This window comes from Crinia signifera, chromosome 6 (assembly GCF_055691185.1).
Source record: "Crinia signifera chromosome 6, ASM5569118v1, whole genome shotgun sequence".
NCBI classification, from domain to species: Eukaryota; Metazoa; Chordata; class Amphibia; order Anura; family Myobatrachidae; genus Crinia; species Crinia signifera.
In genome coordinates this window covers 58824716-58851646 of record NC_139222.1, presented here as the reverse complement: position 1 = coordinate 58851646, position 26931 = coordinate 58824716, and the positions used below count along the sequence as shown (strand labels likewise).

General features: G+C 39.7%; 44 non-coding genes and 14 pseudogenes across 44 annotated transcripts; all 58 read right to left on the bottom strand.

The window, feature by feature from the left end:
* Positions 1–22: 22 nt before the first annotated feature.
* Positions 23–141, bottom strand: LOC146015523 (5S ribosomal RNA). The gene has a single exon (XR_014448442.1). It is a non-coding gene; the product is annotated as a 5S ribosomal RNA (ribosomal RNA).
* A 345-nt stretch (positions 142–486) lies between these two features.
* On the bottom strand, positions 487–605 carry LOC146012979 (5S ribosomal RNA). Its single transcript, XR_014445969.1, has one exon. It is a non-coding gene; the product is annotated as a 5S ribosomal RNA (ribosomal RNA).
* Positions 606–950: 345 nt separating this feature from the next.
* LOC146016243 (5S ribosomal RNA) lies at positions 951–1069 on the bottom strand. The gene has a single exon (XR_014449140.1). It is a non-coding gene; the product is annotated as a 5S ribosomal RNA (ribosomal RNA).
* A 346-nt stretch (positions 1070–1415) lies between these two features.
* On the bottom strand, positions 1416–1534 carry LOC146012977 (5S ribosomal RNA). The gene has a single exon (XR_014445968.1). It is a non-coding gene; the product is annotated as a 5S ribosomal RNA (ribosomal RNA).
* Positions 1535–1879: 345 nt separating this feature from the next.
* LOC146015522 (5S ribosomal RNA) lies at positions 1880–1998 on the bottom strand. Its single transcript, XR_014448441.1, has one exon. It is a non-coding gene; the product is annotated as a 5S ribosomal RNA (ribosomal RNA).
* Positions 1999–2343: 345 nt separating this feature from the next.
* On the bottom strand, positions 2344–2462 carry LOC146015292 (5S ribosomal RNA). Its single transcript, XR_014448218.1, has one exon. It is a non-coding gene; the product is annotated as a 5S ribosomal RNA (ribosomal RNA).
* A 345-nt stretch (positions 2463–2807) lies between these two features.
* Positions 2808–2926, bottom strand: LOC146010593 (5S ribosomal RNA; annotated as a pseudogene).
* A 345-nt stretch (positions 2927–3271) lies between these two features.
* Positions 3272–3390, bottom strand: LOC146014731 (5S ribosomal RNA). Its single transcript, XR_014447675.1, has one exon. It is a non-coding gene; the product is annotated as a 5S ribosomal RNA (ribosomal RNA).
* Positions 3391–3735: 345 nt separating this feature from the next.
* Positions 3736–3854, bottom strand: LOC146011168 (5S ribosomal RNA; annotated as a pseudogene).
* Positions 3855–4199: 345 nt separating this feature from the next.
* LOC146015215 (5S ribosomal RNA) lies at positions 4200–4318 on the bottom strand. Its single transcript, XR_014448143.1, has one exon. It is a non-coding gene; the product is annotated as a 5S ribosomal RNA (ribosomal RNA).
* A 345-nt stretch (positions 4319–4663) lies between these two features.
* LOC146011455 (5S ribosomal RNA) lies at positions 4664–4782 on the bottom strand (annotated as a pseudogene).
* A 344-nt stretch (positions 4783–5126) lies between these two features.
* On the bottom strand, positions 5127–5245 carry LOC146017263 (5S ribosomal RNA). Its single transcript, XR_014450137.1, has one exon. It is a non-coding gene; the product is annotated as a 5S ribosomal RNA (ribosomal RNA).
* A 345-nt stretch (positions 5246–5590) lies between these two features.
* On the bottom strand, positions 5591–5709 carry LOC146012975 (5S ribosomal RNA). Its single transcript, XR_014445966.1, has one exon. It is a non-coding gene; the product is annotated as a 5S ribosomal RNA (ribosomal RNA).
* A 345-nt stretch (positions 5710–6054) lies between these two features.
* LOC146015291 (5S ribosomal RNA) lies at positions 6055–6173 on the bottom strand. The gene has a single exon (XR_014448217.1). It is a non-coding gene; the product is annotated as a 5S ribosomal RNA (ribosomal RNA).
* Positions 6174–6518: 345 nt separating this feature from the next.
* LOC146011137 (5S ribosomal RNA) lies at positions 6519–6637 on the bottom strand (annotated as a pseudogene).
* A 345-nt stretch (positions 6638–6982) lies between these two features.
* On the bottom strand, positions 6983–7101 carry LOC146017403 (5S ribosomal RNA). Its single transcript, XR_014450276.1, has one exon. It is a non-coding gene; the product is annotated as a 5S ribosomal RNA (ribosomal RNA).
* A 345-nt stretch (positions 7102–7446) lies between these two features.
* On the bottom strand, positions 7447–7565 carry LOC146011167 (5S ribosomal RNA; annotated as a pseudogene).
* A 345-nt stretch (positions 7566–7910) lies between these two features.
* Positions 7911–8029, bottom strand: LOC146015214 (5S ribosomal RNA). The gene has a single exon (XR_014448142.1). It is a non-coding gene; the product is annotated as a 5S ribosomal RNA (ribosomal RNA).
* Positions 8030–8374: 345 nt separating this feature from the next.
* Positions 8375–8493, bottom strand: LOC146011453 (5S ribosomal RNA; annotated as a pseudogene).
* Positions 8494–8837: 344 nt separating this feature from the next.
* On the bottom strand, positions 8838–8956 carry LOC146017252 (5S ribosomal RNA). Its single transcript, XR_014450124.1, has one exon. It is a non-coding gene; the product is annotated as a 5S ribosomal RNA (ribosomal RNA).
* A 345-nt stretch (positions 8957–9301) lies between these two features.
* On the bottom strand, positions 9302–9420 carry LOC146012974 (5S ribosomal RNA). The gene has a single exon (XR_014445965.1). It is a non-coding gene; the product is annotated as a 5S ribosomal RNA (ribosomal RNA).
* A 345-nt stretch (positions 9421–9765) lies between these two features.
* On the bottom strand, positions 9766–9884 carry LOC146012973 (5S ribosomal RNA). Its single transcript, XR_014445964.1, has one exon. It is a non-coding gene; the product is annotated as a 5S ribosomal RNA (ribosomal RNA).
* Positions 9885–10229: 345 nt separating this feature from the next.
* Positions 10230–10348, bottom strand: LOC146012972 (5S ribosomal RNA). Its single transcript, XR_014445963.1, has one exon. It is a non-coding gene; the product is annotated as a 5S ribosomal RNA (ribosomal RNA).
* Positions 10349–10693: 345 nt separating this feature from the next.
* Positions 10694–10812, bottom strand: LOC146014730 (5S ribosomal RNA). Its single transcript, XR_014447674.1, has one exon. It is a non-coding gene; the product is annotated as a 5S ribosomal RNA (ribosomal RNA).
* Positions 10813–11157: 345 nt separating this feature from the next.
* LOC146011166 (5S ribosomal RNA) lies at positions 11158–11276 on the bottom strand (annotated as a pseudogene).
* A 345-nt stretch (positions 11277–11621) lies between these two features.
* Positions 11622–11740, bottom strand: LOC146015213 (5S ribosomal RNA). The gene has a single exon (XR_014448141.1). It is a non-coding gene; the product is annotated as a 5S ribosomal RNA (ribosomal RNA).
* Positions 11741–12085: 345 nt separating this feature from the next.
* On the bottom strand, positions 12086–12204 carry LOC146011452 (5S ribosomal RNA; annotated as a pseudogene).
* Positions 12205–12548: 344 nt separating this feature from the next.
* Positions 12549–12667, bottom strand: LOC146012971 (5S ribosomal RNA). Its single transcript, XR_014445962.1, has one exon. It is a non-coding gene; the product is annotated as a 5S ribosomal RNA (ribosomal RNA).
* A 345-nt stretch (positions 12668–13012) lies between these two features.
* LOC146012969 (5S ribosomal RNA) lies at positions 13013–13131 on the bottom strand. Its single transcript, XR_014445960.1, has one exon. It is a non-coding gene; the product is annotated as a 5S ribosomal RNA (ribosomal RNA).
* A 345-nt stretch (positions 13132–13476) lies between these two features.
* On the bottom strand, positions 13477–13595 carry LOC146012968 (5S ribosomal RNA). The gene has a single exon (XR_014445959.1). It is a non-coding gene; the product is annotated as a 5S ribosomal RNA (ribosomal RNA).
* Positions 13596–13940: 345 nt separating this feature from the next.
* Positions 13941–14059, bottom strand: LOC146016846 (5S ribosomal RNA). The gene has a single exon (XR_014449729.1). It is a non-coding gene; the product is annotated as a 5S ribosomal RNA (ribosomal RNA).
* A 345-nt stretch (positions 14060–14404) lies between these two features.
* On the bottom strand, positions 14405–14523 carry LOC146011451 (5S ribosomal RNA; annotated as a pseudogene).
* A 344-nt stretch (positions 14524–14867) lies between these two features.
* Positions 14868–14986, bottom strand: LOC146012967 (5S ribosomal RNA). The gene has a single exon (XR_014445958.1). It is a non-coding gene; the product is annotated as a 5S ribosomal RNA (ribosomal RNA).
* A 345-nt stretch (positions 14987–15331) lies between these two features.
* LOC146012966 (5S ribosomal RNA) lies at positions 15332–15450 on the bottom strand. Its single transcript, XR_014445957.1, has one exon. It is a non-coding gene; the product is annotated as a 5S ribosomal RNA (ribosomal RNA).
* A 345-nt stretch (positions 15451–15795) lies between these two features.
* Positions 15796–15914, bottom strand: LOC146012965 (5S ribosomal RNA). The gene has a single exon (XR_014445956.1). It is a non-coding gene; the product is annotated as a 5S ribosomal RNA (ribosomal RNA).
* A 345-nt stretch (positions 15915–16259) lies between these two features.
* Positions 16260–16378, bottom strand: LOC146016607 (5S ribosomal RNA). Its single transcript, XR_014449493.1, has one exon. It is a non-coding gene; the product is annotated as a 5S ribosomal RNA (ribosomal RNA).
* Positions 16379–16723: 345 nt separating this feature from the next.
* LOC146011165 (5S ribosomal RNA) lies at positions 16724–16842 on the bottom strand (annotated as a pseudogene).
* A 345-nt stretch (positions 16843–17187) lies between these two features.
* LOC146015212 (5S ribosomal RNA) lies at positions 17188–17306 on the bottom strand. The gene has a single exon (XR_014448139.1). It is a non-coding gene; the product is annotated as a 5S ribosomal RNA (ribosomal RNA).
* Positions 17307–17651: 345 nt separating this feature from the next.
* On the bottom strand, positions 17652–17770 carry LOC146011450 (5S ribosomal RNA; annotated as a pseudogene).
* A 344-nt stretch (positions 17771–18114) lies between these two features.
* On the bottom strand, positions 18115–18233 carry LOC146017239 (5S ribosomal RNA). The gene has a single exon (XR_014450109.1). It is a non-coding gene; the product is annotated as a 5S ribosomal RNA (ribosomal RNA).
* A 345-nt stretch (positions 18234–18578) lies between these two features.
* Positions 18579–18697, bottom strand: LOC146014888 (5S ribosomal RNA). Its single transcript, XR_014447829.1, has one exon. It is a non-coding gene; the product is annotated as a 5S ribosomal RNA (ribosomal RNA).
* Positions 18698–19042: 345 nt separating this feature from the next.
* LOC146012964 (5S ribosomal RNA) lies at positions 19043–19161 on the bottom strand. Its single transcript, XR_014445955.1, has one exon. It is a non-coding gene; the product is annotated as a 5S ribosomal RNA (ribosomal RNA).
* Positions 19162–19506: 345 nt separating this feature from the next.
* Positions 19507–19625, bottom strand: LOC146012963 (5S ribosomal RNA). Its single transcript, XR_014445954.1, has one exon. It is a non-coding gene; the product is annotated as a 5S ribosomal RNA (ribosomal RNA).
* Positions 19626–19970: 345 nt separating this feature from the next.
* On the bottom strand, positions 19971–20089 carry LOC146015267 (5S ribosomal RNA). Its single transcript, XR_014448193.1, has one exon. It is a non-coding gene; the product is annotated as a 5S ribosomal RNA (ribosomal RNA).
* A 345-nt stretch (positions 20090–20434) lies between these two features.
* Positions 20435–20553, bottom strand: LOC146015735 (5S ribosomal RNA). The gene has a single exon (XR_014448647.1). It is a non-coding gene; the product is annotated as a 5S ribosomal RNA (ribosomal RNA).
* A 345-nt stretch (positions 20554–20898) lies between these two features.
* LOC146011556 (5S ribosomal RNA) lies at positions 20899–21017 on the bottom strand (annotated as a pseudogene).
* Positions 21018–21362: 345 nt separating this feature from the next.
* Positions 21363–21481, bottom strand: LOC146012962 (5S ribosomal RNA). Its single transcript, XR_014445953.1, has one exon. It is a non-coding gene; the product is annotated as a 5S ribosomal RNA (ribosomal RNA).
* A 345-nt stretch (positions 21482–21826) lies between these two features.
* Positions 21827–21945, bottom strand: LOC146012961 (5S ribosomal RNA). The gene has a single exon (XR_014445952.1). It is a non-coding gene; the product is annotated as a 5S ribosomal RNA (ribosomal RNA).
* A 345-nt stretch (positions 21946–22290) lies between these two features.
* On the bottom strand, positions 22291–22409 carry LOC146015521 (5S ribosomal RNA). The gene has a single exon (XR_014448440.1). It is a non-coding gene; the product is annotated as a 5S ribosomal RNA (ribosomal RNA).
* A 345-nt stretch (positions 22410–22754) lies between these two features.
* On the bottom strand, positions 22755–22873 carry LOC146015520 (5S ribosomal RNA). Its single transcript, XR_014448439.1, has one exon. It is a non-coding gene; the product is annotated as a 5S ribosomal RNA (ribosomal RNA).
* A 345-nt stretch (positions 22874–23218) lies between these two features.
* LOC146012960 (5S ribosomal RNA) lies at positions 23219–23337 on the bottom strand. The gene has a single exon (XR_014445951.1). It is a non-coding gene; the product is annotated as a 5S ribosomal RNA (ribosomal RNA).
* A 345-nt stretch (positions 23338–23682) lies between these two features.
* LOC146015518 (5S ribosomal RNA) lies at positions 23683–23801 on the bottom strand. The gene has a single exon (XR_014448437.1). It is a non-coding gene; the product is annotated as a 5S ribosomal RNA (ribosomal RNA).
* Positions 23802–24146: 345 nt separating this feature from the next.
* LOC146010658 (5S ribosomal RNA) lies at positions 24147–24265 on the bottom strand (annotated as a pseudogene).
* A 345-nt stretch (positions 24266–24610) lies between these two features.
* Positions 24611–24729, bottom strand: LOC146014694 (5S ribosomal RNA). Its single transcript, XR_014447640.1, has one exon. It is a non-coding gene; the product is annotated as a 5S ribosomal RNA (ribosomal RNA).
* Positions 24730–25075: 346 nt separating this feature from the next.
* Positions 25076–25194, bottom strand: LOC146012958 (5S ribosomal RNA). Its single transcript, XR_014445949.1, has one exon. It is a non-coding gene; the product is annotated as a 5S ribosomal RNA (ribosomal RNA).
* Positions 25195–25539: 345 nt separating this feature from the next.
* On the bottom strand, positions 25540–25658 carry LOC146015517 (5S ribosomal RNA). Its single transcript, XR_014448436.1, has one exon. It is a non-coding gene; the product is annotated as a 5S ribosomal RNA (ribosomal RNA).
* Positions 25659–26003: 345 nt separating this feature from the next.
* LOC146015290 (5S ribosomal RNA) lies at positions 26004–26122 on the bottom strand. The gene has a single exon (XR_014448216.1). It is a non-coding gene; the product is annotated as a 5S ribosomal RNA (ribosomal RNA).
* Positions 26123–26467: 345 nt separating this feature from the next.
* LOC146010592 (5S ribosomal RNA) lies at positions 26468–26586 on the bottom strand (annotated as a pseudogene).
* Between the last annotated feature and the right edge of the window lie 345 nt (positions 26587–26931).

Sequence of the window (26931 nt, the reverse complement as noted above, 5' to 3'; positions counted from 1 at the left end):
CAATTTGCCTGTAATGTGAAAAAACCTACAGCACCTGGTGTTCCCATGTGGTCTCCCACCCAAGTACTAACCAGGCCCAACACTGCTTAGCTTCCAAGATCAGACGAGATTGGGCCTATCCAATGTGGTATGGCTCTAGGTGAGATACAGGCACTTTTTTGCCCTCTTCTACTTCTATCACCAGGTAAGCTAATAAAAAAGTTTCCTAACTGTATTGGCTTACTGAAAAAAATCATGTGTTGGTAATGTAAAACGACCTACAGGACATGATATTAGCAGGGGGTCTTAAATTAAACTACTAAAGAGGATCAACACTGTTTAGCTGCCAAAAGCAGTTGGAATTGGGCCTAAACAGTGTGGTAAGTCTTTAGGTGATGGCTATTGTGTCTGTTTGACCTCTTCCAAATGTCTGTACTGGCAATAAAAAGAAAAAGTTTCCAATTTAAATAGCTAGAGAATAAAAACAATTTGCCTGTAATGTGAAAAAACCTACAGCACCTGGTGTTCCCATGTGGTCTCCCACCCAAGTACTAACCAGGCCCAACACTGCTTAGCTTCCAAGATCAGACGAGATTGGGCCTATCCAATGTGGTATGGCTGTAGGTGAGATACAGGCACTTTTTTGCCCTCTTCTACTTCTATCACCAGGTAAGCTAATAAAAAAGTTTCCTAACTGTATTGGCTTACTGAAAAAAATCATGTGTTGGTAATGTAAAAAGACCTACAGGACATGATATTAGCAGGGGGTCTTAAATTAAACTACTAAAGAGGCTCAACACTGTTTAGCTGCCAAAAGCAGTTGGAATTGGGCCTAAACAGTGTGGTAAGTCTTTAGGTGATGGCTATTGTGTCTGTTTGACCTCTTCCAAATGTCTGTACTGGCAATAAAAAGAAAAAGTTTCCAATTTAAATAGCTAGAGAATAAAAACAATTTGCCTGTAATGTGAAAAAAACTACAGCACCTGGTGTTCCCATGTGGTCTCCCACCCAAGTACTAACCAGGCCCAACACTGCTTAGCTTCCAAGATCAGACGAGATTGGGCCTATCCAATATGGTATGGCTGTAGGTGAGTTAAAGGCACTTTTTTGCCCTCTTCTACTTCTATCACCAGGTAAGCTAATACAAAAGTTTCCTAACTGTATTGGCTTACTGAAAAAAAATCATGTGTTGGTAATGTAAAAAGACCTACAGGACATGATATTAGCAGGGGGTCTTAAATTAAACTACTAAAGAGGCTCAACACTGTTTAGCTGCCAAAAGCAGTTGGAATTGGGCCAAAACAGTGTGGTAAGTCTTTAGGTGATGGCTATTGTGTCTGTTTGACCTCTTCCAAATGTCTGTACTGGCAATAAAAAGAAAAAGTTTCCAATTTAAATAGCTAGAGAATAAAAACAATTTGCCTGTAATGTGAAAAAACCTACAGCACCTGGTGTTCCCATGTGGTCTCCCACCCAAGTACTAACCAGGCCCAACACTGCTTAGCTTCCAAGATCAGACGAGATTGGGCCTATCCAATGTGGTATGGCTGTAGGTGAGATACAGGCACTTTTTTGCCCTCTTCTACTTCTATCACCAGGTAAGCTAATAAAAAAGTTTCCTAACTGTATTGGCTTACTGAAAAAAATCATGTGTTGATAATGTAAAAAGACCTACAGGACATGATATTAGCAGGGGGTCTTAAATTAAACTACTAAAGAGGCTCAACACTGTTTAGCTGCCAAAAGCAGTTGGAGTTGGGCCTAAACAGTGTGGTAAGTCTTTAGGTGATGGCTATTGTGTCTGTTTGACCTCTTCCAAATGTCTGTGCTGGCAATAAAAAGAAAAAGTTTCCAATTTAAATAGCTAGAGAATAAAAACAATTTGCCTGTAATGTGAAAAAACCTACAGCACCTGGTGTTCCCATGTGGTCTCCCACCCAAGTACTAACCAGGCCCAACACTGCTTAGCTTCCAAGATCAGACGAGATTGGGCCTATCCAATGTGGTATGGCTCTAGGTGAGATACAGGCACTTTTTTGCCCTCTTCTACTTCTATCACCAGGTAAGCTAATAAAAAAGTTTCCTAACTGTATTGACTTACTGAAAAAAATCATGTGTTGGTAATGTAAAATGACCTACAGGACATGATATTAGCAGGGGGTCTTAAATTAAACTACTAAAGAGGATCAACACTGTTTAGCTGCCAAAAGCAGTTGGAATTGGGCCTAAACAGTGTGGTAAGTCTTTAGGTGATGGCTATTGTGTCTGTTTGACCTCTTCCAAATGTCTGTACTGGCAATAAAAAGAAAAAGTTTCCAATTTAAATAGCTAGAGAATAAAAACAATTTGCCTGTAATGTGAAAAAATCTACAGCACCTGGTGTTCCCATGTGGTCTCCCACCCAAGTACTAACCAGGCCCAACACTGCTTAGCTTCCAAGATCAGACGAGATTGGGCCTATCCAATGTGGTATGGCTGTAGGTGAGATACAGGCACTTTTTTGCCCTCTTCTACTTCTATCACCAGGTAAGCTAATAAAAAAGTTTCCTAACTGTATTGGCTTACTGAAAAAAATCATGTGTTGGTAATGTAAAAAGACCTACAGGACATGATATTAGCAGGGAGTCTTATATTAAACTACTAAAGAGGCCCAACACTGTTTAGCTGCCAAAAGCAGTTGGAATTGGGCCTAAACAGTGTGGTAAGTCTTTAGGTGATGGCTATTGTGTCTGTTTGACCTCTTCCAAATGTCTGTACTGGCAATAAAAATAAAAAGTTTCCAATTTAAATAGCTAGAGAATAAAAACAATTTGCCTGTAATGTGAAAAATCCTACAGCACCTGGTGTTCCCATGTGGTCTCCCACCCAAGTACTAACCAGGCCCAAAACTGCTTAGCTTCCAAGTTCAGACGAGATTGGGCCTATCCAATGTGGTATGGCTGTAGTTGAGATACAGGCACTTTTTTGCCCTCTTCTACTTCTATCACCAGGTAAGCTAATAAAAAAGTTTCCTAACTGTATTGGCTTACTGAAAAAAATCATGTGTTGGTAATGTAAAAAGACCTACAGGACATGATATTAGCAGGGGGTCTTAAATTAAACTACTAAAGAGGCTCAACACTGTTTAGCTGCCAAAAGCAGTTGGAATTGGGCCTAAACAGTGAGGTAAGTCTTTAGGTGATGGCTATTGTGTCTGTTTGACCTCTTCCAAATGTCTGTGCTGGCAATAAAAAGAAAAAGTTTCAAATTTAAATAGCTAGAGAATAAAAACAATTTGCCAGTAATGTGAAAAAACCTACAGCACCTGGTGTTCCCATGTGGTCTCCCACCCAAGTACTAACCAGGCCCAACACTGCTTAGCTTCCAAGATCAGACGAGATTGGGCCTATCCAATGTGGTATTGCTGTAGGTGAGTTAAAGGCACTTTTTTGCCCTCTTCTACTTCTATCACCAGGTAAGCTAATACAAAAGTTTCCTAACTGTATTGGCTTACTGAAAAAAGTCATGTGTTGGTAATGTAAAAAGACCTACAGGACATGATATTAGCAGGGGGTCTTAAATTAAACTACAAAAGAGGCTCAACACTGTTTAGCTGCCAAAAGCAGTTGGAATTGAGCCTAAACAGTGTGGTAAGTCTTTAGGTGATGGCTATTGTGTCTGTTTGACCTCTTCCAAATGTCTGTGCTGGCAATAAAAAGAAAAAGTTTCCAATATAAATAGCTAGAGAATAAAAACAATTTGCCTGTAATGTGAAAAAACCTACAGCACCTGGTGTTCCCATGTGGTCTCTTACCCAAGTACTAACCAGGCCCAACACTGCTTAGCTTCCAAGAACAGACGAGATTGGGCCTATCCAATGTGGTATGGCTGTAGGTGAAATACAGGCACTTTTTTGCCCTCTTCTACTTCTATCACCTGGTAAGCTAATAAAAAAGTTTCCTAACTGTATTGGCTTACTGAAAAAAATCATGTGTTGGTAATGTAAAAAGACCTACAGGACATGATATTAGCAGGGGGTCTTAAATTAAACTACTAAAGGGGCTCAACACTGTTTAGCTGCCAAAAGCAGTTGGAATTGGGCCTAAACAGTGTGGTAAGTCTTTATGTGATGGCTATTGTGTCTGTTTGACCTCTTCCAAATGTCTGTACTGGCAATAAAAAGAAAAAGTTTCCAATTTAAATAGCTAGAGAATAAAAACAATTTGCCTGTAATGTGAAAAAACCTACAGCACCTGGTGTTCCCATGTGGTCTCCCACCCAAGTACTAACCAGGCCCAACACTGCTTAGCTTCCAAGATCAGACGAGATTGGGCCTATCCAATGTGGTATGGCTGTAGTTGAAATACAGGCACTTTTTTGCCCTCTTCTACTTCTTTTACCAGGTAAGCTAATAAAAAAGTTTCCTAACTGTATTGGCTTACTGAAAAAAATCATGTGTTGGTAATGTAAAAAGACCTACAGGACATGATATTAGCAGGGGGTCTTAAATTAAACTACTAAAGAGGCTCAACACTGTTTAGCTGCCAAAAGCAGTTGGAATTGGGCCTAAACAGTGTGGTAAGTCTTTAGGTGATGGCTATTGTGTCTGTTTGACCTCTTCCAAATGTCTGTGCTGTCAATAAAAAGAAAAAGTTTCCAATTTAAATAGCTAGAGAATAAAAACAATTTGTCAGTAATGTGAAAAAACCTACAGCACCTGGTGTTCCCATGTGGTCTCCCACCCAAGTACTAAACAGGTTCAACACTGCTTAGCTTCCAAGATTAGACGAGATTGGGCCTATCCAATGTGGTATGGTTGTAGGTGAGTTAAATTCACTTTTTTGCCCTCTTCTACTTCTATCACCAGGTAAGCTAATACAAAAGTTTCCTAACTGTATTGGCTTACTGAAAAAAATCATGTGTTGGTAATGTAAAAAGACCTACAGGACATGATATTAGCAGGGGGTCTTAAATTAAACTATTAAGAGGCTCAACACTGTTTAGCTGCCAAAAGCAGTTGGAATTGGGCCTAAACAGTGTGGTAAGTCTTTAGGTGATGGCTATTGTGTCTGTTTGACCTCTTCCAAATGTCTGTACTGGCAATAAAAAGAAAAAGTTTCCAATTTAAATAGCTAGAGAATAAAAACAATTTGCCTGTAATGTGAAAAAACCTACAGCACCTGGTGTTCCCATGTGGTCTCCCACCCAAGTACTAACCAGGCCCAACACTGCTTAGTTTCCAAGATCAGACGAGATTGGGCCTATCCAATGTGGTATGGCTGTAGGTGAGATACAGGCACTTTTTTGCCCTCTTCTACTTCTATCACCAGGTAAGCTAATAAAAAAGTTTCCTAACTGTATTGGCTTACTGAAAAAAATCATGTGTTGGTAATGTAAAAAGACCTACAGGACATGATATTAGCAGGGGGTCTTAAATTAAACTTCTAAAGAGGCTCAACACTGTTTAGCTGCCAAAAGCAGTTGGAATTGGGCCAAAACAGTGTGGTAAGTCTTTAGGTGATGGCTATTGTGTCTGTTTGACCTCTTCCAAATGTCTGTACTGGCAATAAAAATAAAAAGTTTCCAATTTAAATAGCTAGAGAATAAAAACAATTTGCCTGTAATGTGAAAAAACCTACAGCACCTGGTGTTCCCATGTGGTCTCCCACCCAAGTACTAACCAGGCCCAACACTGCTTAGCTTCCAAGATCAGACGAGATTGGGCCTATCCAATGTGGTATGGCTGTAGGTGAGATACAGGCACTTTTTTGCCCTCTTCTACTTCTATCACCAGGTAAGCTAATAAAAAAGTTTCCTAACTGTATTGGCTTACTGAAAAAAATCATGTGTTGATAATGTAAAAAGACCTACAGGACATGATATTAGCAGGGGGTCTTAAATTAAACTACTAAAGAGGATCAACACTGTTTAGCTGCCAAAAGCAGTTGGAATTGGGCCTAAACAGTGTGGTAAGTCTTTAGGTGATGGCTATTGTGTCTGTTTGACCTCTTCCAAATGTCTGTACTGGCAATAAAAAGAAAAAGTTTCCAATTTAAATAGCTAGAGAATAAAAACAATTTGCCTGTAATGTGAAAAAATCTACAGCACCTGGTGTTCCCATGTGGTCTCCCACCCAAGTACTAACCAGGCCCAACACTGCTTAGCTTCCAAGATCAGACGAGATTGGGCCTATCCAATGTGGTATGGCTGTAGGTGAGATACAGGCACTTTTTTGCCCTCTTCTACTTCTATCACCAGGTAAGCTAATAAAAAAGTTTCCTAACTGTATTGGCTTACTGAAAAAAATCATGTGTTGGTAATGTAAAAAGACCTACAGGACATGATATTAGCAGGGAGTCTTATATTAAACTACTAAAGAGGCCCAACACTGTTTAGCTGCCAAAAGCAGTTGGAATTGGGCCTAAACAGTGTGGTAAGTCTTTAGGTGATGGCTATTGTGTCTGTTTGACCTCTTCCAAATGTCTGTACTGGCAATAAAAATAAAAAGTTTCCAATTTAAATAGCTAGAGAATAAAAACAATTTGCCTGTAATGTGAAAAATCCTACAGCACCTGGTGTTCCCATGTGGTCTCCCACCCAAGTACTAACCAGGCCCAAAACTGCTTAGCTTCCAAGTTCAGACGAGATTGGGCCTATCCAATGTGGTACGGCTGTAGTTGAGATACAGGCACTTTTTTGCCCTCTTCTACTTCTATCACCAGGTAAGCTAATAAAAAAGTTTCCTAACTGTATTGGCTTACTGAAAAAAATCATGTGTTGGTAATGTAAAAAGACCTACAGGACATGATATTAGCAGGGGGTCTTAAATTAAACTACTAAAGAGGCTCAACACTGTTTAGCTGCCAAAAGCAGTTGGAATTGGGCCTAAACAGTGAGGTAAGTCTTTAGGTGATGGCTATTGTGTCTGTTTGACCTCTTCCAAATGTCTGTGCTGGCAATAAAAAGAAAAAGTTTCAAATTTAAATAGCTAGAGAATAAAAACAATTTGCCAGTAATGTGAAAAAACCTACAGCACCTGGTGTTCCCATGTGGTCTCCCACCCAAGTACTAACCAGGCCCAACACTGCTTAGCTTCCAAGATTAGACGAGATTGGGCCTATCCAATGTGGTATTGCTGTAGGTGAGTTAAAGGCACTTTTTTGCCCTCTTCTACTTCTATCACCAGGTAAGCTAATACAAAAGTTTCCTAACTGTATTGGCTTACTGAAAAAAGTCATGTGTTGGTAATGTAAAAAGACCTACAGGACATGATATTAGCAGGGGGTCTTAAATTAAACTACAAAAGAGGCTCAACACTGTTTAGCTGCCAAAAGCAGTTGGAATTGAGCCTAAACAGTGTGGTAAGTCTTTAGGTGATGGCTATTGTGTCTGTTTGACCTCTTCTAAATGTCTGTGCTGGCAATAAAAAGAAAAAGTTTCCAATATAAATAGCTAGAGAATAAAAACAATTTGCCTGTAATGTGAAAAAACCTACAGCACCTGGTGTTCCCATGTGGTCTCTTACCCAAGTACTAACCAGGCCCAACACTGCTTAGCTTCCAAGAACAGACGAGATTGGGCCTATCCAATGTGGTATGGCTGTAGGTGAAATACAGGCACTTTTTTGCCCTCTTCTACTTCTATCACCTGGTAAGCTAATAAAAAAGTTTCCTAACTGTATTGGCTTACTGAAAAAAATCATGTGTTGGTAATGTAAAAAGACCTACAGGACATGATATTAGCAGGGGGTCTTAAATTAAACTACTAAAGGGGCTCAACACTGTTTAGCTGCCAAAAGCAGTTGGAATTGGGCCTAAACAGTGTGGTAAGTCTTTATGTGATGGCTATTGTGTCTGTTTGACCTCTTCCAAATGTCTGTACTGGCAATAAAAAGAAAAAGTTTCCAATTTAAATAGCTAGAGAATAAAAACAATTTGCCTGTAATGTGAAAAAACCTACAGCACCTGGTGTTCCCATGTGGTCTCCCACCCAAGTACTAACCAGGCCCAACACTGCTTAGCTTCCAAGATCAGACGAGATTGGGCCTATCCAATGTGGTATGGCTGTAGTTGAAATACAGGCACTTTTTTGCCCTCTTCTACTTCTTTTACCAGGTAAGCTAATAAAAAAGTTTCCTAACTGTATTGGCTTACTGAAAAAAATCATGTGTTGGTAATGTAAAAAGACCTACAGGACATGATATTAGCAGGGGGTCTTAAATTAAACTACTAAAGAGGCTCAACACTGTTTAGCTGCCAAAAGCAGTTGGAATTGGGCCTAAACAGTGTGGTAAGTCTTTAGGTGATGGCTATTGTGTCTGTTTGACCTCTTCCAAATGTCTGTGCTGTCAATAAAAAGAAAAAGTTTCCAATTTAAATAGCTAGAGAATAAAAACAATTTGTCAGTAATGTGAAAAAACCTACAGCACCTGGTGTTCCCATGTGGTCTCCCACCCAAGTACTAAACAGGTTCAACACTGCTTAGCTTCCAAGATTAGACGAGATTGGGCCTATCCAATGTGGTATGGTTGTAGGTGAGTTAAATTCACTTTTTTGCCCTCTTCTACTTCTATCACCAGGTAAGCTAATACAAAAGTTTCCTAACTGTATTGGCTTACTGAAAAAAATCATGTGTTGGTAATGTAAAAAGACCTACAGGACATGATATTAGCAGGGGGTCTTAAATTAAACTATTAAGAGGCTCAACACTGTTTAGCTGCCAAAAGCAGTTGGAATTGGGCCTAAACAGTGTGGTAAGTCTTTAGGTGATGGCTATTGTGTCTGTTTGACCTCTTCCAAATGTCTGTACTGGCAATAAAAAGAAAAAGTTTCCAATTTAAATAGCTAGAGAATAAAAACAATTTGCCTGTAATGTGAAAAAACCTACAGCACCTGGTGTTCCCATGTGGTCTCCCACCCAAGTACTAACCAGGCCCAACACTGCTTAGTTTCCAAGATCAGACGAGATTGGGCCTATCCAATGTGGTATGGCTGTAGGTGAGATACAGGCACTTTTTTGCCCTCTTCTACTTCTATCACCAGGTAAGCTAATAAAAAAGTTTCCTAACTGTATTGGCTTACTGAAAAAAATCATGTGTTGGTAATGTAAAAAGACCTACAGGACATGATATTAGCAGGGGGTCTTAAATTAAACTTCTAAAGAGGCTCAACACTGTTTAGCTGCCAAAAGCAGTTGGAATTGGGCCAAAACAGTGTGGTAAGTCTTTAGGTGATGGCTATTGTGTCTGTTTGACCTCTTCCAAATGTCTGTACTGGCAATAAAAATAAAAAGTTTCCAATTTAAATAGCTAGAGAATAAAAACAATTTGCCTGTAATGTGAAAAAACCTACAGCACCTGGTGTTCCCATGTGGTCTCCCACCCAAGTACTAACCAGGCCCAACACTGCTTAGCTTCCAAGATCAGACGAGATTGGGCCTATCCAATGTGGTATGGCTGTAGGTGAGATACAGGCACTTTTTTGCCCTCTTCTACTTCTATCACCAGGTAAGCTAATAAAAAAGTTTCCTAACTGTATTGGCTTACTGAAAAAAATCATGTGTTGATAATGTAAAAAGACCTACAGGACATGATATTAGCAGGGGGTCTTAAATTAAACTACTAAAGAGGCTCAACACTGTTTAGCTGCCAAAAGCAGTTGGAGTTGGGCCTAAACAGTGTGGTAAGTCTTTAGGTGATGGCTATTGTGTCTGTTTGACCTCTTCCAAATGTCTGTGCTGGCAATAAAAAGAAAAAGTTTCCAATTTAAATAGCTAGAGAATAAAAACAATTTGCCTGTAATGTGAAAAAACCTACAGCACCTGGTGTTCCCATGTGGTCTCCCACCCAAGTACTAACCAGGCCCAACACTGCTTAGCTTCCAAGATCAGACGAGATTGGGCCTATCCAATGTGGTATGGCTGTAGGTGAGATACAGGCACTTTTTTGCCCTCTTCTACTTCTATCACCAGGTAAGCTAATAAAAAAGTTTCCTAACTGTATTGGCTTACTGAAAAAAATCATGTGTTGGTAATGTAAAACGACCTACAGGACATGATATTAGCAGGGGGTCTTAAATTAAACTACTAAAGAGGATCAACACTGTTTAGCTGCCAAAAGCAGTTGGAATTGGGCCTAAACAGTGTGGTAAGTCTTTAGGTGATGGCTATTGTGTCTGTTTGACCTCTTCCAAATGTCTGTACTGGCAATAAAAAGAAAAAGTTTCCAATTTAAATAGCTAGAGAATAAAAACAATTTGCCTGTAATGTGAAAAAACCTACAGCACCTGGTGTTCCCATGTGGTCTCCCACCCAAGTACTAACCAGGCCCAACACTGCTTAGCTTCCAAGATCAGACGAGATTGGGCCTATCCAATGTGGTATGGCTGTAGGTGAGATACAGGCACTTTTTTGCCCGCTTCTACTTCTATCACCAGGTAAGCTAATAAAAAAGTTTCCTAACTGTATTGGCTTACTGAAAAAAATCATGTGTTGGTAATGTAAAAAGACCTACAGGACATGATATTAGCAGGGGGTCTTAAATTAAACTACTAAAGAGGCTCAACACTGTTTAGCTGCCAAAAGCAGTTGGAATTGGGCCTAAACAGTGAGGTAAGTCTTTAGGTGATGGCTATTGTGTCTGTTTGACCTCTTCCAAATGTCTGTGCTGGCAATAAAAAGAAAAAGTTTCAAATTTAAATAGCTAGAGAATAAAAACAATTTGCCAGTAATGTGAAAAAACCTACAGCACCTGGTGTTCCCATGTGGTCTCCCACCCAAGTACTAACCAGGCCCAACACTGCTTAGCTTCCAAGATCAGACGAGATTGGGCCTATCCAATGTGGTATTGCTGTAGGTGAGTTAAAGGCACTTTTTTGCCCTCTTCTACTTCTATCACCGGGTAAGCTAATACAAAAGTTTCCTAACTGTATTGGCTTACTGAAAAAAGTCATGTGTTGGTAATGTAAAAAGACCTACAGGACATGATATTAGCAGGGGGTCTTAAATTAAACTACAAAAGAGGCTCAACACTGTTTAGCTGCCAAAAGCAGTTGGAATTGAGCCTAAACAGTGTGGTAAGTCTTTAGGTGATGGCTATTGTGTCTGTTTGACCTCTTCCAAATGTCTGTGCTGGCAATAAAAAGAAAAAGTTTCCAATATAAATAGCTAGAGAATAAAAACAATTTGCCTGTAATGTGAAAAAACCTACAGCACCTGGTGTTCCCATGTGGTCTCTTACCCAAGTACTAACCAGGCCCAACACTGCTTAGCTTCCAAGAACAGACGAGATTGGGCCTATCCAATGTGGTATGGCTGTAGGTGAAATACAGGCACTTTTTTGCCCTCTTCTACTTCTATCACCTGGTAAGCTAATAAAAAAGTTTCCTAACTGTATTGGCTTACTGAAAAAAATCATGTGTTGGTAATGTAAAAAGACCTACAGGACATGATATTAGCAGGGGGTCTTAAATTAAACTACTAAAGGGGCTCAACACTGTTTAGCTGCCAAAAGCAGTTGGAATTGGGCCTAAACAGTGTGGTAAGTCTTTATGTGATGGCTATTGTGTCTGTTTGACCTCTTCCAAATGTCTGTACTGGCAATAAAAAGAAAAAGTTTCCAATTTAAATAGCTAGAGAATAAAAACAATTTGCCTGTAATGTGAAAAAACCTACAGCACCTGGTGTTCCCATGTGGTCTCCCACCCAAGTACTAACCAGGCCCAACACTGCTTAGCTTCCAAGATCAGACGAGATTGGGCCTATCCAATGTGGTATGGCTGTAGTTGAAATACAGGCACTTTTTTGCCCTCTTCTACTTCTTTTACCAGGTAAGCTAATAAAAAAGTTTCCTAACTGTATTGGCTTACTGAAAAAAATCATGTGTTGGTAATGTAAAAAGACCTACAGGACATAATATTAGCAGGGGGTCTTAAATTAAACTACTAAAGAGGCTCAACACTGTTTAGCTGCCAAAAGCAGTTGGAATTGGGCCTAAACAGTGTGGTAAGTCTTTAGGTGATGGCTATTGTGTCTGTTTGACCTCTTCCAAATGTCTGTGCTGTCAATAAAAAGAAAAAGTTTCCAATTTAAATAGCTAGAGAATAAAAACAATTTGCCAGTAATGTGAAAAAACCTACAGCACCTGGTGTTCCCATGTGGTCTCCCACCCAAGTACTAAACAGGTTCAACACTGCTTAGCTTCCAAGATTAGACGAGATTGGGCCTATCCAATGTGGTATGGTTGTAGGTGAGTTAAATTCACTTTTTTGCCCTCTTCTACTTCTATCACCAGGTAAGCTAATACAAAAGTTTCCTAACTGTATTGGCTTACTGAAAAAAATCATGTGTTGGTAATGTAAAAAGACCTACAGGACATGATATTAGCAGGGGGTCTTAAATTAAACTATTAAGAGGCTTAACACTGTTTAGCTGCCAAAAGCAGTTGGAATTGGGCCAAAACAGTGTGGTAAGTCTTTAGGTGATGGCTATTGTGTCTGTTTGACCTCTTCCAAATGTCTGTACTGGCAATAAAAATAAAAAGTTTCCAATTTAAATAGCTAGAGAATAAAAACAATTTGCCTGTAATGTGAAAAAACCTACAGCACCTGGTGTTCCCATGTGGTCTCCCACCCAAGTACTAACCAGGCCCAACACTGCTTAGCTTCCAAGATCAGACGAGATTGGGCCTATCCAATGTGGTATGGCTGTAGGTGAGATACAGGCACTTTTTTGCCCTCTTCTACTTCTATCACCAGGTAAGCTAATAAAAAAGTTTCCTAACTGTATTGGCTTACTGAAAAAAATCATGTGTTGATAATGTAAAAAGACCTACAGGACATGATATTAGCAGGGGGTCTTAAATTAAACTACTAAAGAGGCTCAACACTGTTTAGCTGCCAAAAGCAGTTGGAGTTGGGCCTAAACAGTGTGGTAAGTCTTTAGGTGATGGCTATTGTGTCTGTTTGACCTCTTCCAAATGTCTGTGCTGGCAATAAAAAGAAAAAGTTTCCAATTTAAATAGCTAGAGAATAAAAACAATTTGCCTGTAATGTGAAAAAACCTACAGCACCTGGTGTTCCCATGTGGTCTCCCACCCAAGTACTAACCAGGCCCAACACTGCTTAGCTTCCAAGATCAGACGAGATTGGGCCTATCCAATGTGGTATGGCTGTAGGTGAGATACAGGCACTTTTTTGCCCTCTTCTACTTCTATCACCAGGTAAGCTAATACAAAAGTTTCCTAACTGTATTGGCTTACTGAAAAAAGTCATGTGTTGGTAATGTAAAACGACCTACAGGACATGATATTAGCAGGGGGTCTTAAATTAAACTACTAAAGAGGATCAACACTGTTTAGCTGCCAAAAGCAGTTGGAATTGGGCCTAAACAGTGTGGTAAGTCTTTAGGTGATGGCTATTGTGTCTGTTTGACCTCTTCCAAATGTCTGTACTGGCAATAAAAAGAAAAAGTTTCCAATTTAAATAGCTAGAGAATAAAAACAATTTGCCTGTAATGTGAAAAAACCTACAGCACCTGGTGTTCCCATGTGGTCTCCCACCCAAGTACTAACCAGGCCCAACACTGCTTAGCTTCCAAGATCAGACGAGATTGGGCCTATCCAATGTGGTATGGCTGTAGGTGAGATACAGGCACTTTTTTGCCCGCTTCTACTTCTATCACCAGGTAAGCTAATAAAAAAGTTTCCTAACTGTATTGGCTTACTGAAAAAAATCATGTGTTGGTAATGTAAAAAGACCTACAGGACATGATATTAGCAGGGGGTCTTAAATTAAACTACTAAAGAGGCTCAACACTGTTTAGCTGCCAAAAGCAGTTGGAATTGGGCCTAAACAGTGAGGTAAGTCTTTAGGTGATGGCTATTGTGTCTGTTTGACCTCTTCCAAATGTCTGTGCTGGCAATAAAAAGAAAAAGTTTCAAATTTAAATAGCTAGAGAATAAAAACAATTTGCCAGTAATGTGAAAAAACCTACAGCACCTGGTGTTCCCATGTGGTCTTCCACCCAAGTACTAACCAGGCCCAACACTGCTTAGCTTCCAAGATCAGACGAGATTGGGCCTATCCAATGTGGTATGGCTGTAGTTGAAATACAGGCACTTTTTTGCCCTCTTCTACTTCTTTTACCAGGTAAGCTAATAAAAAAGTTTCCTAACTGTATTGGCTTACTGAAAAAAATCATGTGTTGGTAATGTAAAAAGACCTACAGGACATAATATTAGCAGGGGGTCTTAAATTAAACTACTAAAGAGGCTCAACACTGTTTAGCTGCCAAAAGCAGTTGGAATTGGGCCTAAACAGTGTGGTAAGTCTTTAGGTGATGGCTATTGTGTCTGTTTGACCTCTTCCAAATGTCTGTGCTGTCAATAAAAAGAAAAAGTTTCCAATTTAAATAGCTAGAGAATAAAAACAATTTGCCAGTAATGTGAAAAAACCTACAGCACCTGGTGTTCCCATGTGGTCTCCCACCCAAGTACTAAACAGGTTCAACACTGCTTAGCTTCCAAGATTAGACGAGATTGGGCCTATCCAATGTGGTATGGTTGTAGGTGAGTTAAATTCACTTTTTTGCCCTCTTCTACTTCTATCACCAGGTAAGCTAATACAAAAGTTTCCTAACTGTATTGGCTTACTGAAAAAAATCATGTGTTGGTAATGTAAAAAGACCTACAGGACATGATATTAGCAGGGGGTCTTAAATTAAACTATTAAGAGGCTCAACACTGTTTAGCTGCCAAAAGCAGTTGGAATTGGGCCAAAACAGTGTGGTAAGTCTTTAGGTGATGGCTATTGTGTCTGTTTGACCTCTTCCAAATGTCTGTACTGGCAATAAAAATAAAAAGTTTCCAATTTAAATAGCTAGAGAATAAAAACAATTTGCCTGTAATGTGAAAAAACCTACAGCACCTGGTGTTCCCATGTGGTCTCCCACCCAAGTACTAACCAGGCCCAACACTGCTTAGCTTCCAAGATCAGACGAGATTGGGCCTATCCAATGTGGTATGGCTGTAGGTGAGATACAGGCACTTTTTTGCCCTCTTCTACTTCTATCACCAGGTAAGCTAATAAAAAAGTTTCCTAACTGTATTGGCTTACTGAAAAAAATCATGTGTTGATAATGTAAAAAGACCTACAGGACATGATATTAGCAGGGGGTCTTAAATTAAACTACTAAAGAGGCTCAACACTGTTTAGCTGCCAAAAGCAGTTGGAGTTGGGCCTAAACAGTGTGGTAAGTCTTTAGGTGATGGCTATTGTGTCTGTTTGACCTCTTCCAAATGTCTGTGCTGGCAATAAAAAGAAAAAGTTTCCAATTTAAATAGCTAGAGAATAAAAACAATTTGCCTGTAATGTGAAAAAACCTACAGCACCTGGTGTTCCCATGTGGTCTCCCACCCAAGTACTAACCAGGCCCAACACTGCTTAGCTTCCAAGATCAGACGAGATTGGGCCTATCCAATGTGGTATGGCTGTAGGTGAGATACAGGCACTTTTTTGCCCTCTTCTACTTCTATCACCAGGTAAGCTAATACAAAAGTTTCCTAACTGTATTGGCTTACTGAAAAAAGTCATGTGTTGGTAATGTAAAACGACCTACAGGACATGATATTAGCAGGGGGTCTTAAATTAAACTACTAAAGAGGATCAACACTGTTTAGCTGCCAAAAGCAGTTGGAATTGGGCCTAAACAGTGTGGTAAGTCTTTAGGTGATGGCTATTGTGTCTGTTTGACCTCTTCCAAATGTCTGTACTGGCAATAAAAAGAAAAAGTTTCCAATTTAAATAGCTAGAGAATAAAAACAATTTGCCTGTAATGTGAAAAAACCTACAGCACCTGGTGTTCCCATGTGGTCTCCCACCCAAGTACTAACCAGGCCCAACACTGCTTAGCTTCCAAGATCAGACGAGATTGGGCCTATCCAATGTGGTATGGCTGTAGGTGAGATACAGGCACTTTTTTGCCCGCTTCTACTTCTATCACCAGGTAAGCTAATAAAAAAGTTTCCTAACTGTATTGGCTTACTGAAAAAAATCATGTGTTGGTAATGTAAAAAGACCTACAGGACATGATATTAGCAGGGGGTCTTAAATTAAACTACTAAAGAGGCTCAACACTGTTTAGCTGCCAAAAGCAGTTGGAATTGGGCCTAAACAGTGAGGTAAGTCTTTAGGTGATGGCTATTGTGTCTGTTTGACCTCTTCCAAATGTCTGTGCTGGCAATAAAAAGAAAAAGTTTCAAATTTAAATAGCTAGAGAATAAAAACAATTTGCCAGTAATGTGAAAAAACCTACAGCACCTGGTGTTCCCATGTGGTCTTCCACCCAAGTACTAACCAGGCCCAACACTGCTTAGCTTCCAAGATCAGACGAGATTGGGCCTATCCAATGTGGTATTGCTGTAGGTGAGTTAAAGGCACTTTTTTGCCCTCTTCTACTTCTATCACCAGGTAAGCTAATACAAAAGTTTCCTAACTGTATTGGCTTACTGAAAAAAGTCATGTGTTGGTAATGTAAAAAGACCTACAGGACATGATATTAGCAGGGGGTCTTAAATTAAACTACAAAAGAGGCTCAACACTGTTTAGCTGCCAAAAGCAGTTGGAATTGAGCCTAAACAGTGTGGTAAGTCTTTAGGTGATGGCTATTGTGTCTGTTTGACCTCTTCCAAATGTCTGTGCTGGCAATAAAAAGAAAAAGTTTCCAATATAAATAGCTAGAGAATAAAAACAATTTGCCTGTAATGTGAAAAAACCTACAGCACCTGGTGTTCCCATGTGGTCTCTTACCCAAGTACTAACCAGGCCCAACACTGCTTAGCTTCCAAGAACAGACGAGATTGGGCCTATCCAATGTGGTATGGCTGTAGGTGAAATACAGGCACTTTTTTGCCCTCTTCTACTTCTATCACCTGGTAAGCTAATAAAAAAGTTTCCTAACTGTATTGGCTTACTGAAAAAAATCATGTGTTGGTAATGTAAAAAGACCTACAGGACATGATATTAGCAGGGGGTCTTAAATTAAACTACTAAAGGGGCTCAACACTGTTTAGCTGCCAAAAGCAGTTGGAATTGGGCCTAAACAGTGTGGTAAGTCTTTATGTGATGGCTATTGTGTCTGTTTGACCTCTTCCAAATGTCTGTACTGGCAATAAAAAGAAAAAGTTTCCAATTTAAATAGCTAGAGAATAAAAACAATTTGCCTGTAATGTGAAAAAACCTACAGCACCTGGTGTTCCCATGTGGTCTCCCACCCAAGTACTAACCAGGCCCAACACTGCTTAGCTTCCAAGATCAGACGAGATTGGGCCTATCCAATGTGGTATGGCTGTAGTTGAAATACAGGCACTTTTTTGCCCTCTTCTACTTCTTTTACCAGGTAAGCTAATAAAAAAGTTTCCTAACTGTATTGGCTTACTGAAAAAAATCATGTGTTGGTAATGTAAAAAGACCTACAGGACATGATATTAGCAGGGGGTCTTAAATTAAACTACTAAAGAGGCTCAACACTGTTTAGCTGCCAAAAGCAGTTGGAATTGGGCCTAAACAGTGTGGTAAGTCTTTAGGTGATGGCTATTGTGTCTGTTTGACCTCTTCCAAATGTCTGTGCTGTCAATAAAAAGAAAAAGTTTCCAATTTAAATAGCTAGAGAATAAAAACAATTTGCCAGTAATGTGAAAAAACCTACAGCACCTGGTGTTCCCATGTGGTCTCCCACCCAAGTACTAAACAGGTTCAACACTGCTTAGCTTCCAAGATTAGACGAGATTGGGCCTATCCAATGTGGTATGGTTGTAGGTGAGTTAAATTCACTTTTTTGCCCTCTTCTACTTCTATCACCAGGTAAGCTAATACAAAAGTTTCCTAACTGTATTGGCTTACTGAAAAAAATCATGTGTTGGTAATGTAAAAAGACCTACAGGACATGATATTAGCAGGGGGTCTTAAATTAAACTATTAAGAGGCTCAACACTGTTTAGCTGCCAAAAGCAGTTGGAATTGGGCCTAAACAGTGTGGTAAGTCTTTAGGTGATGGCTATTGTGTCTGTTTGACCTCTTCCAAATGTCTGTACTGGCAATAAAAAGAAAAAGTTTCCAATTTAAATAGCTAGAGAATAAAAACAATTTGCCTGTAATGTGAAAAAACCTACAGCACCTGGTGTTCCCATGTGGTCTCCCACCCAAGTACTAACCAGGCCCAACACTGCTTAGTTTCCAAGATCAGACGAGATTGGGCCTATCCAATGTGGTATGGCTGTAGGTGAGATACAGGCACTTTTTTGCCCTCTTCTACTTCTATCACCAGGTAAGCTAATAAAAAAGTTTCCTAACTGTATTGGCTTACTGAAAAAAATCATGTGTTGGTAATGTAAAAAGACCTACAGGACATGATATTAGCAGGGGGTCTTAAATTAAACTACTAAAGAGGCTCAACACTGTTTAGCTGCCAAAAGCAGTTGGAATTGGGCCAAAACAGTGTGGTAAGTCTTTAGGTGATGGCTATTGTGTCTGTTTGACCTCTTCCAAATGTCTGTACTGGCAATAAAAATAAAAAGTTTCCAATTTAAATAGCTAGAGAATAAAAACAATTTGCCTGTAATGTGAAAAAACCTACAGCACCTGGTGTTCCCATGTGGTCTCCCACCCAAGTACTAAACAGGCCCAACACTGCTTAGCTTCCAAGATCAGACGAGATTGGGCCTATCCAATGTGGTATGGCTGTAGGTGAGATACAGGCACTTTTTTGCCCTCTTCTACTTCTATCACCAGGTAAGCTAATAAAAAAGTTTCCTAACTGTATTGGCTTACTGAAAAAAATCATGTGTTGATAATGTAAAAAGACCTACAGGACATGATATTAGCAGGGGGTCTTAAATTAAACTACTAAAGAGGCTCAACACTGTTTAGCTGCCAAAAGCAGTTGGAGTTGGGCCTAAACAGTGTGGTAAGTCTTTAGGTGATGGCTATTGTGTCTGTTTGACCTCTTCCAAATGTCTGTGCTGGCAATAAAAAGAAAAAGTTTCCAATTTAAATAGCTAGAGAATAAAAACAATTTGCCTGTAATGTGAAAAAACCTACAGCACCTGGTGTTCCCATGTGGTCTCCCACCCAAGTACTAACCAGGCCCAACACTGCTTAGCTTCCAAGATCAGACGAGATTGGGCCTATCCAATGTGGTATGGCTGTAGGTGAGATACAGGCACTTTTTTGCCCTCTTCTACTTCTATCACCAGGTAAGCTAATAAAAAAGTTTCCTAACTGTATTGGCTTACTGAAAAAAATCATGTGTTGGTAATGTAAAACGACCTACAGGACATGATATTAGCAGGGGGTCTTAAATTAAACTACTAAAGAGGATCAACACTGTTTAGCTGCCAAAAGCAGTTGGAATTGGGCCTAAACAGTGTGGTAAGTCTTTAGGTGATGGCTATTGTGTCTGTTTGACCTCTTCCAAATGTCTGTACTGGCAATAAAAAGAAAAAGTTTCCAATTTAAATAGCTAGAGAATAAAAACAATTTGCCTGTAATGTGAAAAAACCTACAGCACCTGGTGTTCCCATGTGGTCTCCCACCCAAGTACTAACCAGGCCCAACACTGCTTAGCTTCCAAGATCAGACGAGATTGGGCCTATCCAATGTGGTATGGCTGTAGGTGAGATACAGGCACTTTTTTGCCCGCTTCTACTTCTATCACCAGGTAAGCTAATAAAAAAGTTTCCTAACTGTATTGGCTTACTGAAAAAAATCATGTGTTGGTAATGTAAAAAGACCTACAGGACATGATATTAGCAGGGGGTCTTAAATTAAACTACTAAAGAGGCTCAACACTGTTTAGCTGCCAAAAGCAGTTGGAATTGGGCCTAAACAGTGTGGTAAGTCATTAGGTGATGGCTATTGTGTCTGTTTGACCTCTTCCAAATGTCTGTACTGGCAATAAAAAGAAAAAGTTTCCAATTTAAATAGCTAGAGAATAAAAACAATTTGCCTGTAATGTGAAAAAACCTACAGCACCTGGTGTTCCCATGTGGTCTCCCACCCAAGTACTAACCAGGCCCAACACTGCTTAGCTTCCAAGATCAGACGAGATTGGGCCTATCCAATGTGGTATGGCTGAAGGTGAGATACAGGCACTTTTTTGCCCTCTTCTACTTCTATCACCAGGTAAGCTAATACAAAAGTTTCCTAACTGTATTGGCTTACTGAAAAAAATCATGTGTTGGTAATGTAAAAAGACATACAGTACATGATATTAGCAGGGGGTCTTAAATTAAACTACTAAAGAGGCTCAACACTGTTTAGCTGCCAAAAGCAGTTGGAATTGGGCCTAAACAGTGTGGTAAGTCTTTAGGTGATGGCTATTGTGTCTGTTTGACCTCTTCCAAATGTCTGTGCTGTCAATAAAAAGAAAAAGTTTCCAATTTAAATAGCTAGAGAATAAAAACAATTTGCCAGTAATGTGAAAAAACCTACAGCACCTGGTGTTCCCATGTGGTCTCCCACCCAAGTACTAACCAGGCCCAACACTGCTTAGCTTCCAAGAGCAGACGAGATTGGGCCTATCCAATGTGGTATGGCTGTAGGTGAGTTAAAGCCACTTTTTTGCCCTCTTCTACTTCTATTACCAGGTAAGCTAATACAAAAGTTTCCTAACTGTATTGGCTTACTGAAAAAAATCATGTGTTGGTAATGTAAAAAGACCTACAGGACATGATATTAGCAGGGGGTCTTAAATTAAACTACTAAAGAGGATCAACACTGTTTAGCTGCCAAAAGCAGTTGGAATTGAGCCTAAACATTGTGGTAAGTCTTTAGGTGATGGCTATTGTGTCTGTTTGACCTCTTCCAAATGTCTGTGCTGGCAATAAAATGAAAAAGTTTCCAATATAAATAGCTAGAGAATAAAAACAATTTGCCAGTAATGTGAAAAAACCTACAGCACCTGGTGGTCCCATGTGGTCTCCCACCCAAGTACTAACCAGGTTCAACACTGCTTAACTTCCAAGATTAGACGAGATTGGGCCTACCCAATGTGGTATGGTTGTAGGTGAGTTAAATTCACTTTTTTGCCCTCTTCTACTTCTATCACCAGGTAAGCTAATACAAAAGTTTCCTAACTGTATTGGCTTACTGAAAAAAATCATGTGTTGGTAATGTAAAAAGACCTACAGGACATGATATTAGCAGGGGGTCTTAAATTAAACTACTAAAGAGGCTCAACACTGTTTAGCTGCCAAAAGCAGTTGGAATTGGGCCAAAACAGTGTGGTAAGTCTTTAGGTGATGGCTATTGTGTCTGTTTGACCTCTTCCAAATGTCTGTACTGGCAATAAAAAGAAAAAGTTTCCAATTTAAATAGCTAGAGAATAAAAACAATTTGCCTGTAATGTGAAAAAACCTACAGCACCTGGTGTTCCCATGTGGTCTCCCACCCAAGTACTAACCAGGCCCAACACTGCTTAGCTTCCAAGATCAGACGAGATTGGGCCTATCCAATGTGGTATGGCTGTAGGTGAGATACAGGCACTTTTTTGCCCTCTTCTACTTCTATCACCAGGTAAGCTAATACAAAAGTTTCCTAACTGTATTGGCTTACTGAAAAAAATCATGTGTTGGTAATGTAAAAAGACCTACAGGACATGATATTAGCAGGGGGTCTTAAATTAAACTACTAAAGAGGCTCAACACTGTTTAGCTGCCAAAAGCAGTTGGAATTGGGCCAAAACAGTGTGGTAAGTCTTTAGGTGATGGCTATTGTGTCTGTTTGACCTCTTCCAAATGTCTGTACTGGCAATAAAAAGAAAAAGTTTCCAATTTAAATAGCTAGAGAATAAAAACAATTTGCCTGTAATGTGAAAAAACCTACAGCACCTGGTGTTCCCATGTGGTCTCCCACCCAAGTACTAACCAGGCCCAACACTGCTTAGCTTCCAAGATCAGACGAGATTGGGCCTATCCAATGTGGTATGGCTGTAGGTGAGATACAGGCACTTTTTTGCCCTGTTCTACTTCTATCACCAGGTAAGCTAATAAAAAAGTTTCCTAACTGTATTGGCTTACTGAAAAAAATCATGTGTTGATAATGTAAAAAGACCTACAGGACATGATATTAGCAGGGGGTCTTAAATTAAACTACTAAAGAGGCTCAACACTGTTTAGCTGCCAAAAGCAGTTGGAGTTGGGCCTAAACAGTGTGGTAAGTCTTTAGGTGATGGCTATTGTGTCTGTTTGACCTCTTCCAAATGTCTGTGCTGGCAATAAAAAGAAAAAGTTTCCAATTTAAATAGCTAGAGAATAAAAACAATTTGCCTGTAATGTGAAAAAACCTACAGCACCTGGTGTTCCCATGTGGTCTCCCACCCAAGTACTAACCAGGCCCAACACTGCTTAGCTTCCAAGATCAGACGAGATTGGGCCTATCCAATGTGGTATGGCTCTAGGTGAGATACAGGCACTTTTTTGCCCTCTTCTACTTCTATCACCAGGTAAGCTAATAAAAAAGTTTCCTAACTGTATTGGCTTACTGAAAAAAATCATGTGTTGATAATGTAAAAAGACCTACAGGACATGATATTAGCAGGGGGTCTTAAATTAAACTACTAAAGAGGCTCAACACTGTTTAGCTGCCAAAAGCAGTTGGAGTTGGGCCTAAACAGTGTGGTAAGTCTTTAGGTGATGGCTATTGTGTCTGTTTGACCTCTTCCAAATGTCTGTGCTGGCAATAAAAAGAAAAAGTTTCCAATTTAAATAGCTAGAGAATAAAAACAATTTGCCTGTAATGTGAAAAAACCTACAGCACCTGGTGTTCCCATGTGGTCTCCCACCCAAGTACTAACCAGGCCCAACACTGCTTAGCTTCCAAGATCAGACGAGATTGGGCCTATCCAATGTGGTATGGCTCTAGGTGAGATACAGGCACTTTTTTGCCCTCTTCTACTTCTATCACCAGGTAAGCTAATAAAAAAGTTTCCTAACTGTATTGACTTACTGAAAAAAATCATGTGTTGGTAATGTAAAATGACCTACAGGACATGATATTAGCAGGGGGTCTTAAATTAAACTACTAAAGAGGATCAACACTGTTTAGCTGCCAAAAGCAGTTGGAATTGGGCCTAAACAGTGTGGTAAGTCTTTAGGTGATGGCTATTGTGTCTGTTTGACCTCTTCCAAATGTCTGTACTGGCAATAAAAAGAAAAAGTTTCCAATTTAAATAGCTAGAGAATAAAAACAATTTGCCTGTAATGTGAAAAAACCTACAGCACCTGGTGTTCCCATGTGGTCTCCCACCCAAGTACTAACCAGGCCCAACACTGCTTAGCTTCCAAGATCAGACGAGATTGGGCCTATCCAATGTGGTATGGCTGTAGGTGAGATACAGGCACTTTTTTGCCCTCTTCTACTTCTATCACCAGGTAAGCTAATAAAAAAGTTTCCTAACTGTATTGGCTTACTGAAAAAAATCATGTGTTGATAATGTAAAAAGACCTACAGGACATGATATTAGCAGGGGGTCTTAAATTAAACTACTAAAGAGGCTCAACACTGTTTAGCTGCCAAAAGCAGTTGGAGTTGGGCCTAAACAGTGTGGTAAGTCTTTAGGTGATGGCTATTGTGTCTGTTTGACCTCTTCCAAATGTCTGTGCTGGCAATAAAAAGAAAAAGTTTCCAATTTAAATAGCTAGAGAATAAAAACAATTTGCCTGTAATGTGAAAAAACCTACAGCACCTGGTGTTCCCATGTGGTCTCCCACCCAAGTACTAACCAGGCCCAACACTGCTTAGCTTCCAAGATCAGACGAGATTGGGCCTATCCAATGTGGTATGGCTCTAGGTGAGATACAGGCACTTTTTTGCCCTCTTCTACTTCTATCACCAGGTAAGCTAATAAAAAAGTTTCCTAACTGTATTGGCTTACTGAAAAAAATCATGTGTTGGTAATGTAAAACGACCTACAGGACATGATATTAGCAGGGGGTCTTAAATTAAACTACTAAAGAGGATCAACACTGTTTAGCTGCCAAAAGCAGTTGGAATTGGGCCTAAACAGTGTGGTAAGTCTTTAGGTGATGGCTATTGTGTCTGTTTGACCTCTTCCAAATGTCTGTACTGGCAATAAAAAGAAAAAGTTTCCAATTTAAATAGCTAGAGAATAAAAACAATTTGCCTGTAATGTGAAAAAACCTACAGCACCTGGTGTTCCCATGTGGTCTCCCACCCAAGTACTAAACAGGTTCAACACTGCTTAGCTTCCAAGATCAGACGAGATTGGGCCTATCCAATGTGGTATGGCTGTAGGTGAGATACAGGCACTTTTTTGCCCTCTTCTACTTCTATCACCAGGTAAGCTAATAAAAAAGTTTCCTAACTGTATTGGCTTACTGAAAAAAATCATGTGTTGGTAATGTAAAAAGACCTACAGGACATGATATTAGCAGGGGGTCTTAAATTAAACTACTAAAGAGGCTCAACACTGTTTAGCTGCCAAAAGCAGTTGGAATTGGGCCTAAACAGTGTGGTAAGTCTTTAGGTGATGGCTATTGTGTCTGTTTGACCTCTTCCAAATGTCTGTACTGGCAATAAAAAGAAAAAGTTTCCAATTTAAATAGCTAGAGAATAAAAACAATTTGCCTGTAATGTGAAAAAACCTACAGCACCTGGTGTTCCCATGTGGTCTCCCACCCAAGTACTAACCAGGCCCAACACTGCTTAGCTTCCAAGATCAGACGAGATTGGGCCTATCCAATATGGTATGGCTGTAGGTGAGTTAAAGGCACTTTTTTGCCCTCTTCTACTTCTATCACCAGGTAAGCTAATACAAAAGTTTCCTAACTGTATTGGCTTACTGAAAAAAAATCATGTGTTGGTAATGTAAAAAGACCTACAGGACATGATATTAGCAGGGGGTCTTAAATTAAACTACTAAAGAGGCTCAACACTGTTTAGCTGCCAAAAGCAGTTGGAATTGGGCCAAAACAGTGTGGTAAGTCTTTAGGTGATGGCTATTGTGTCTGTTTGACCTCTTCCAAATGTCTGTACTGGCAATAAAAAGAAAAAGTTTCCAATTTAAATAGCTAGAGAATAAAAACAATTTGCCTGTAATGTGAAAAAACCTACAGCACCTGGTGTTCCCATGTGGTCTCCCACCCAAGTACTAACCAGGCCCAACACTGCTTAGCTTCCAAGATCAGACGAGATTGGGCCTATCCAATGTGGTATGGCTGTAGGTGAGATACAGGCACTTTTTTGCCCTCTTCTACTTCTATCACCAGGTAAGCTAATAAAAAAGTTTCCTAACTGTATTGGCTTACTGAAAAAAATCATGTGTTGATAATGTAAAAAGACCTACAGGACATGATATTAGCAGGGGGTCTTAAATTAAACTACTAAAGAGGCTCAACACTGTTTAGCTGCCAAAAGCAGTTGGAGTTGGGCCTAAACAGTGTGGTAAGTCTTTAGGTGATGGCTATTGTGTCTGTTTGACCTCTTCCAAATGTCTGTGCTGGCAATAAAAAGAAAAAGTTTCCAATTTAAATAGCTAGAGAATAAAAACAATTTGCCTGTAATGTGAAAAAACCTACAGCACCTGGTGTTCCCATGTGGTCTCCCACCCAAGTACTAACCAGGCCCAACACTGCTTAGCTTCCAAGATCAGACGAGATTGGGCCTATCCAATGTGGTATGGCTCTAGGTGAGATACAGGCACTTTTTTGCCCTCTTCTACTTCTATCACCAGGTAAGCTAATAAAAAAGTTTCCTAACTGTATTGACTTACTGAAAAAAATCATGTGTTGGTAATGTAAAATGACCTACAGGACATGATATTAGCAGGGGGTCTTAAATTAAACTACTAAAGAGGATCAACACTGTTTAGCTGCCAAAAGCAGTTGGAATTGGGCCTAAACAGTGTGGTAAGTCTTTAGGTGATGGCTATTGTGTCTGTTTGACCTCTTCCAAATGTCTGTACTGGCAATAAAAAGAAAAAGTTTCCAATTTAAATAGCTAGAGAATAAAAACAATTTGCCTGTAATGTGAAAAAATCTACAGCACCTGGTGTTCCCATGTGGTCTCCCACCCAAGTACTAACCAGGCCCAACACTGCTTAGCTTCCAAGATCAGACGAGATTGGGCCTATCCAATGTGGTATGGCTGTAGGTGAGATACAGGCACTTTTTTGCCCTCTTCTACTTCTATCACCAGGTAAGCTAATAAAAAAGTTTCCTAACTGTATTGGCTTACTGAAAAAAATCATGTGTTGGTAATGTAAAAAGACCTACAGGACATGATATTAGCAGGGAGTCTTATATTAAACTACTAAAGAGGCCCAACACTGTTTAGCTGCCAAAAGCAGTTGGAATTGGGCCTAAACAGTGTGGTAAGTCTTTAGGTGATGGCTATTGTGTCTGTTTGACCTCTTCCAAATGTCTGTACTGGCAATAAAAATAAAAAGTTTCCAATTTAAATAGCTAGAGAATAAAAACAATTTGCCTGTAATGTGAAAAATCCTACAGCACCTGGTGTTCCCATGTGGTCTCCCACCCAAGTACTAACCAGGCCCAAAACTGCTTAGCTTCCAAGTTCAGACGAGATTGGGCCTATCCAATGTGGTATGGCTGTAGTTGAGATACAGGCACTTTTTTGCCCTCTTCTACTTCTATCACCAGGTAAGCTAATAAAAAAGTTTCCTAACTGTATTGGCTTACTGAAAAAAATCATGTGTTGGTAATGTAAAAAGACCTACAGGACATGATATTAGCAGGGGGTCTTAAATTAAACTACTAAAGAGGCTCAACACTGTTTAGCTGCCAAAAGCAGTTGGAATTGGGCCTAAACAGTGAGGTAAGTCTTTAGGTGATGGCTATTGTGTCTGTTTGACCTCTTCCAAATGTCTGTGCTGGCAATAAAAAGAAAAAGTTTCAAATTTAAATAGCTAGAGAATAAAAACAATTTGCCAGTAATGTGAAAA